Genomic DNA, 6,751 nt, shown 5'->3' on the forward strand with positions numbered 1-6,751 from the left:
AACGCGCCGTTCTTCTTTGGATCTTCTCTATCTCCTCCGTCAACCCGATCTGGTACGGATCCCACACTGATGAGCAATACTCAAGTATAGGTCGAACGAGTGTTTTGTAAGCCACCTCCTTTGTTGATGGACTACATTTTCTAAGCACTCTCCCAATGAATCTCAACCTGGTACCCGCCTTACCAACAATTAATTTTATATGATCATTCCACTTCAAATCGTTACAGAAGTAACTGCTACCAGTGTTCGTTCCGCTATCATATAATTATACAATAAAGGATCCTTCTTTCTATCTATTCGCAATACATTACATTTGTCTATGTTAAGGGTCAGTTGCACCAAGTGCCTATCCGCTGCAGATCTTCCTGCATTTCGCTACAATTTTCTAATGCTGCAACTTCTCTGTATACTACAGCATCATCCGCGAAAAGCCGCATGGAAGTTCCGACACTATCTACTAGGTCATTTATATGTATTGTGAAAAGCAATGGTCCCATAACACTCCCCTGTGGCACGCCAGAGGTTACTTTAACGTCTGTAGACGTCTCTCCATGCTGTGTTCTGTTTGCTAAAAACTCTTCAATCCAGCCACACAGCTGGTCTGATATTCCGTAGGCTCTTACTTTGTTTATCAGGCGAGTGTGCGGAACTGTATCGAACGCCTTCCGGAAGTCAAGGAAAATAGCATCTACCTGGGAGCCTGTGTCTAATATTTTCTGGGTCTCATGAACAAATAAAGCGAGTTGGGTCTCACACGATCGCTGTTTCCGGAATTCATGTTGATTCCTACAGAGTAGATTCTGGGCTTCCAAAAACGACGATACTCGAGCAAAAAACATATTCTAAAATTCTACAACAGATCGACGTCAGAGATATAGGTCTATAGTTTTGCGCATCTGCTCGACGACCCTTCTTGAAGACTAGGACTACCTGTGCTCTATTCCAATCATTTGGAACCATCCGTTCCTCTAGAGACTTGCGGTACACGGCTGTTGGAAGGGGGGCAAGTTCTTTCGCGTACTCTGTGTAGAATCGAATTGGTATCCCGTCAGGTCCAGTGGACTTTCCTCTGTTGAGTGATTCCAGTTGCTTTTCTATTCCTTGGCCACTTATTTCGATGTCAGCCATTTTTTCGTTTGTGCGAGGATTTAGAGAAGGAACTGCAGTGCGGTCTTCCTCTGTGAAACAGCTTTGGAAAAAGGTATTTAGTATTTCGGCTTTACGCGTGTCATCCTCTGTTTCAATGCCATCATCATCCCTGGGTGTCTGGATATGCTGTTTCGAGCCACTTACTGATTTAACGTAAGACCAGAACTTCCTAGGATTTTCTGACAAGTCGGTACACAGAATTTTACTTTCGAATTCACTGAACGCTTCACGTATAGCCCTCCTTACGCTAACTTTGACATCGTTTAGGTTCTGTTTGTCTTAGAGGTTTTGGCTGCGTTTAAACTTGGAGTGAAGCTCTCTTTGCTTTCGCAGTAGTTTTCTAACTTTGTTGTTGAACCACGCTGGGTTTTTCCCGTCCTTTCGCGATATTCATGTTGGTGGCAGTCAGGTTCAAATGCTGGTTCACTAAATTTTCTGACTAGTGCTCCCCCAAAATAACATAGCCTTTCCTCTAGGTACTACCATTTTTCCCAAAGCCACTCCGCAATACTAGCGTGTTGATCGGACCTTCCCGTAGCAATTCTAACAGGCCGCCTCTATTTCTTCAAGATTTTCCGAAGTGGTGCGGATCTCACACACTCGTGCAGTACTTAAGAATAGATCACATAATGTCCTCTATGCTGTCTCATTTACAGATGAACCATACTTTTCCCAATAAACCTAGGCCGACAATTCGTCTTCCCTACCACTATCCTCGGATGTTCGTTCCATATCATATAGCTTTTCAGCTTTACAAAAAAAAATGGCTCTGAGCACTATGGGACTTAACTTTTGAGCTCATCAGTCCCCTAGAACTTAGACCTACTTAAACCTAACTGGCCTATGGACATCACCCACATCCAAGCCCGAGGCAGGATTCGTAGCTGCGACCGTAGCGGTCACGAGGTTCCAGACTGAAGCGCCTACAACCGCTCGGCCACGAATCAGTTGTTTGGGTTTCATCTGATACGCACATATACAGACGGCGGCAGTATCCCCACACAAGGTATAAGGGGGCAGCACGTTGTTGGAACTGTCATTTGTACTCAGTTGATTCATGTGAAAAGATCTCTGACGTGATTATGGCTCCACGACATCCCGCGTCCGGTCATCCTGATTTATGTTTTCCGTGATTTCCCTAAATCGGATCAGGCAAATGCCGGGATGGTTCCTTTGAAAGGGCACGGCCGACTTCCTTCCCCATCCTTCCCTAATCCGATGAGACCGATGACCTCGCTGTTTGCTCTCCTCCACCAAATCAGCCAGCAGCCCCACGACAGGAATTAACAGGCTTTGAACACGGATTGATAACTGGAGCTAGACGCATGGGACATTCCATTTCGGAAATCGTCATGGAATTCAGTATTCCGAGATCCACAATACCAAGTGTGTGCCGGGAATACCACATTTCAGGCATTATCACTCATCACGGACAATGCAATGCTCGACGGCCTTCACTTAACGACCGAGAGCAGCGGTGTTTTCGTAATCATTGCTAAGAGACAAGCATCGCTGCGTGATATAACTACAGTAACCAATATGTGATGTACGATTAACTATTAGGACAGTGCGGCGATATTTGGCGTTAATGGGCTATGGCAACAGACTACCGACATGTGTCCCTTTGCTAATAGCACATCGCCTGCAGCGTCTCTCCCGGTCTCCTGACCACATCGGCTGGACTCTACACCACTGGAAAATCATGGCCTGGTCAGATAAGTCCCGATTTTGGTTGGTAAGAGCTGACGGTAGGGTTCGAGTGTGGCACAGACCCTACGAAGCTATTGACCCAAGTTGTCAAGAAGCCATTGTGCAGGCTGGTGGTGGATCTATAATGGCGTGGGCTGTATTTACAAACTGGTGAAACTAAACCGGTCATTGATTGGAAACGGTTGTGTCCGGCTACTTGGAGACTGTTTGCAGCCATTCATGGACTTCATTGCTATGGATGACAATGCGTCATGCCACCAGGCGATGTAATTGGTTTTGAGTAAGTTCTAGCCAATTCGAGCGAATGATTTGGCCACTTTCGCTCGACATGAATAAAATCGACCAAAAATCCTGCAGTGCCAATACCTCTCAATTATGGAGAACTGTAGAGGCAGCATGGCTCAATATCTCTGCAGGAGACCTCTAACGACTTGTTGAGTCCATGCCACGTCGAGTTTGTGCACTATGCCTGGCAAAAGGAGGTCCGACACGATATTACGAGGTATCCCACGACTTTTGGCACTTCAGCGTACTTGCCACTGAGACACTAGGTGTGGGAATGACTTCTTGAGACAACCAGTGGTCGGGTGTAGGGTTATCTACCAGATTTCACACCGTGCAGCAGTCCACCCTGGTGGACCCTCGCTTAAGAAAATGTGACAAAAATTATTTCCCATTAAACGCAAAACCACCGAAAATAACATGAATTCAGCCAGTAGCTCCGTAGCATAATGACTAAGTTTCTAGGTTCATGAGCTAAAGGTCACGTATTAAATACATACAGAATGGATATTTTTTTAAAAAATTCATTATTGAAATCATTTTTGCCGCTATTTTTGTTCATTTAATTTGGTTTTAAAAATTATTTTTCCCTTAAAATTAACTTCAGATGCTTGGATACATCATTTGAGCCATTGTATTAACTTTATTGTTTTGCATAAATTTCGTGAAGTGAATTTGTATGAAAGGCGTGACTGCAGTGTGTAAAGTTTATATTTCTCCCCGGTGCGAAAAAAATATCTGTTTTAAATGTTTGTATTTTGCTAACTATCTAACGAAATGTACATTTCGTTTGGGGACCAGTGCATGGCAAATGTATATAGTTTTTTTAAGTTAAATATTATGATAGTTACTATGACATAAGCGAAGTTTTCATACGAAAAATTTATAAAAGGTGTAAAAAAGTCAGAGCAAAATAAAAAATTTCATACGATGATTAAAATGACATGGCCAATAATTTGTAATAAAATAAAAAATAACTATATTTAAAACCTAATTACACATGTAAAAATTAAGATCACGGTCCTTTCCCTATAGATGATTAAAAAATTAACACGTCTCTGGAACTGAACTCATAACCTGCAGGATATCTTTGGGCAAGTGTAAAATTTCAATGTTTTGCGGCACACATGTTACACACGAGTTAGGACACAAAACCACCAAATAGAAAAGTGGTGATTGTGCCGGAACTGTACAAGATAAATAAACTGACGGACAACTGTAGGACCAAGAAGAGGTTGCATGACATAAACCACAGTTGGTAGGCGTGTTTCTACATCTGAATGTTGGAGTGCATTCAGTTTACGTACCACTAGCATAACAGTGGTGTTAATAACACCACTATGAGAATACAAATCAGGGTTGCTTTAAATACACCCTGTAAATGCCGTGAGCGTTAGTTAACTTTGATATTGGTCATGGTGGTTGATGTTAGTCGAGAATTCCTTTAAGGCCCCAAGACACGATTATGAACATCTCATTGGGTTCCAATGAGGTCGTGTAATAGGGATACGAAAAATTGATGTTCTTGCTGCGATATTCCAGAAGGACTTAACAGGACTGTAGCCAGTCACAGTTCATGACTGGTTAGAGCAGTGGTCACGAGAATGTCAGGTTGCAAGAAGACCGGGCTCCAGATGGCCTCGTGTCGCTACCGAGAGGAAAGATTAACGTGTTCGGCGAATGGCTCTGACGCATCGTGCTGTATTTGCAGCAGCAATTTGAGAAGCAATTGGCACAATGAAGGGTTAAAAATCAGTTGTTTCAAGGACAGCTTCGAGCAGACGCCCTGTAGTGTGCATTCCACTGACTCAAAACCACCGACATTTGCGACTTCAGTGGTGTTGAGCGAGAGCTCATTCTAGAGCAGGGTGGAGGTCTGTTGTGTTTTCTGATGTCAACTGGTTTTGGCTCTGTGCCAATAATGGCCGTGTGTTGGTTAAGAGAACAGTTGAGGGCCCGCAACAAATATGTTTGCGTGCATGACACAGTGGACATACACCTGAAGTTATTGTCAGGGGTGCGATTTTATATGACCGCTGGAGTACTCTCGTTGTTATCCCACTCATCCTGACTGCAGATTTGTCGGCCAGTCTTGTGATTCTACCAGTTGTGCCGCCATTCCAGGGGATGTTTTCCAACAGGATAACGGTAGCCCATAAATAGCTGCTGTAACCCAACATGCTCCACAGAGTGTCGACATGTTGCCTTGGCTTGCTCAGTCATCAGATCTATCTTCAATCGAGTAGATATGGGCCATTGGCGGATGACAATGCGAGCGTCATCCACAAATACCATTAAGCATCCCTGAATTGACTGATCATGTGCAACAGACATGAAACTCCACATTTGGCACCTGTAAAACACAGTTCATGCACGTTTCGCATATTTGCATTCAACAAAAATGGTTCAAATGGCTCTTAGCACTATGGGACTTAACTTCTGACGTCACCAGTCTTCTAGACCTTAGAACTACTTAAACCTAACTAACCTAAGGACATCACACACATCCACGCCCGAGGCAGGATTCTAACCTGCCACCGTAGTGGTCGCGCGGTTCCAGAGTGAAGCTCCTAGAGCCGCTGGCCACTCCGGCCGGCTGCATTCAACATTCTGGTGGTTACACCGGTTATTATTGTACATGCATATCACATTTGGAATGGCTTATCTCTCGCTTACATTGGCACGTAATCTTGCAACGTTAAACACGTAAGCATATTACCTAGGCAAATGTATTCCCGAAATTTAATTACTTTACATTAATTATTTTTTAGTGTTGCGATTTTTTTCTGTCAGTGTATGTGCTGTCACGGACTGTTATGTATATCTTTTTGAAATCTACAATTTAGTACATAATTAAGTACCTTAGGAAACACTACGAATAAGCTTTGTCGATGTAAATGAATAAATTAGGAGAAAATTTGCCGCCTGTGTACTGTTTTACAATATGGTGGTTAAACCCTAACTTACAACAAAATGACGTGATACTAAAATATAGCTCTTAAAATATGTACATGAGACGCTGTGATAATATACATTCATCTTTTACGTTCACCCACAACAACCAGTTTAGTGTCCTGTAATCGCTGCACGCAGCAACTTCAAACGACGAAAACAATGATTGTGCGTAAAACAGTATGTAAATATAAACATATGTTGTCATGGTGTTGTATGTACGGTACATGGTTTTGAGTACATGTCGACACAGACGTCGTTCTACTAGAACATTCCAAAAGTGTGTTGCTTTTATTTTCACATGTGAAAGAAAACAAATTAATTTTTGGAAGATTTTCTTCTTGATTTTTTAAAAAATTATTGAGAAGTGCTTTGTTCTTCTGTCGAGATTTAGTTGATATGTCTGTCTGTTAGTGAACGACCATATCTGCTTCTTGGCAAGAACGTTCATGAAAGTACGTAATCTTCAGGTCGTTTCGGCGCATTACGTTGTCGTTTTCGAGTGAATGAGTGGAGATGTCCGCGCAAATGTCACTGCGTCCACGTGTGACTTGGTCTGATCTTTATCCTCTCCTGGTGGTGGTGGTGGTGGCGGTGGAGCACTCAAATCGAAGAGTACGGCAGCACCTAAGCAATTAATCATATTTTCTATGGTCTA

This window comes from Schistocerca nitens, chromosome 4 (assembly GCF_023898315.1).
Source record: "Schistocerca nitens isolate TAMUIC-IGC-003100 chromosome 4, iqSchNite1.1, whole genome shotgun sequence".
Lineage (NCBI taxonomy): Eukaryota > Metazoa > Arthropoda > Insecta > Orthoptera > Acrididae > Schistocerca > Schistocerca nitens.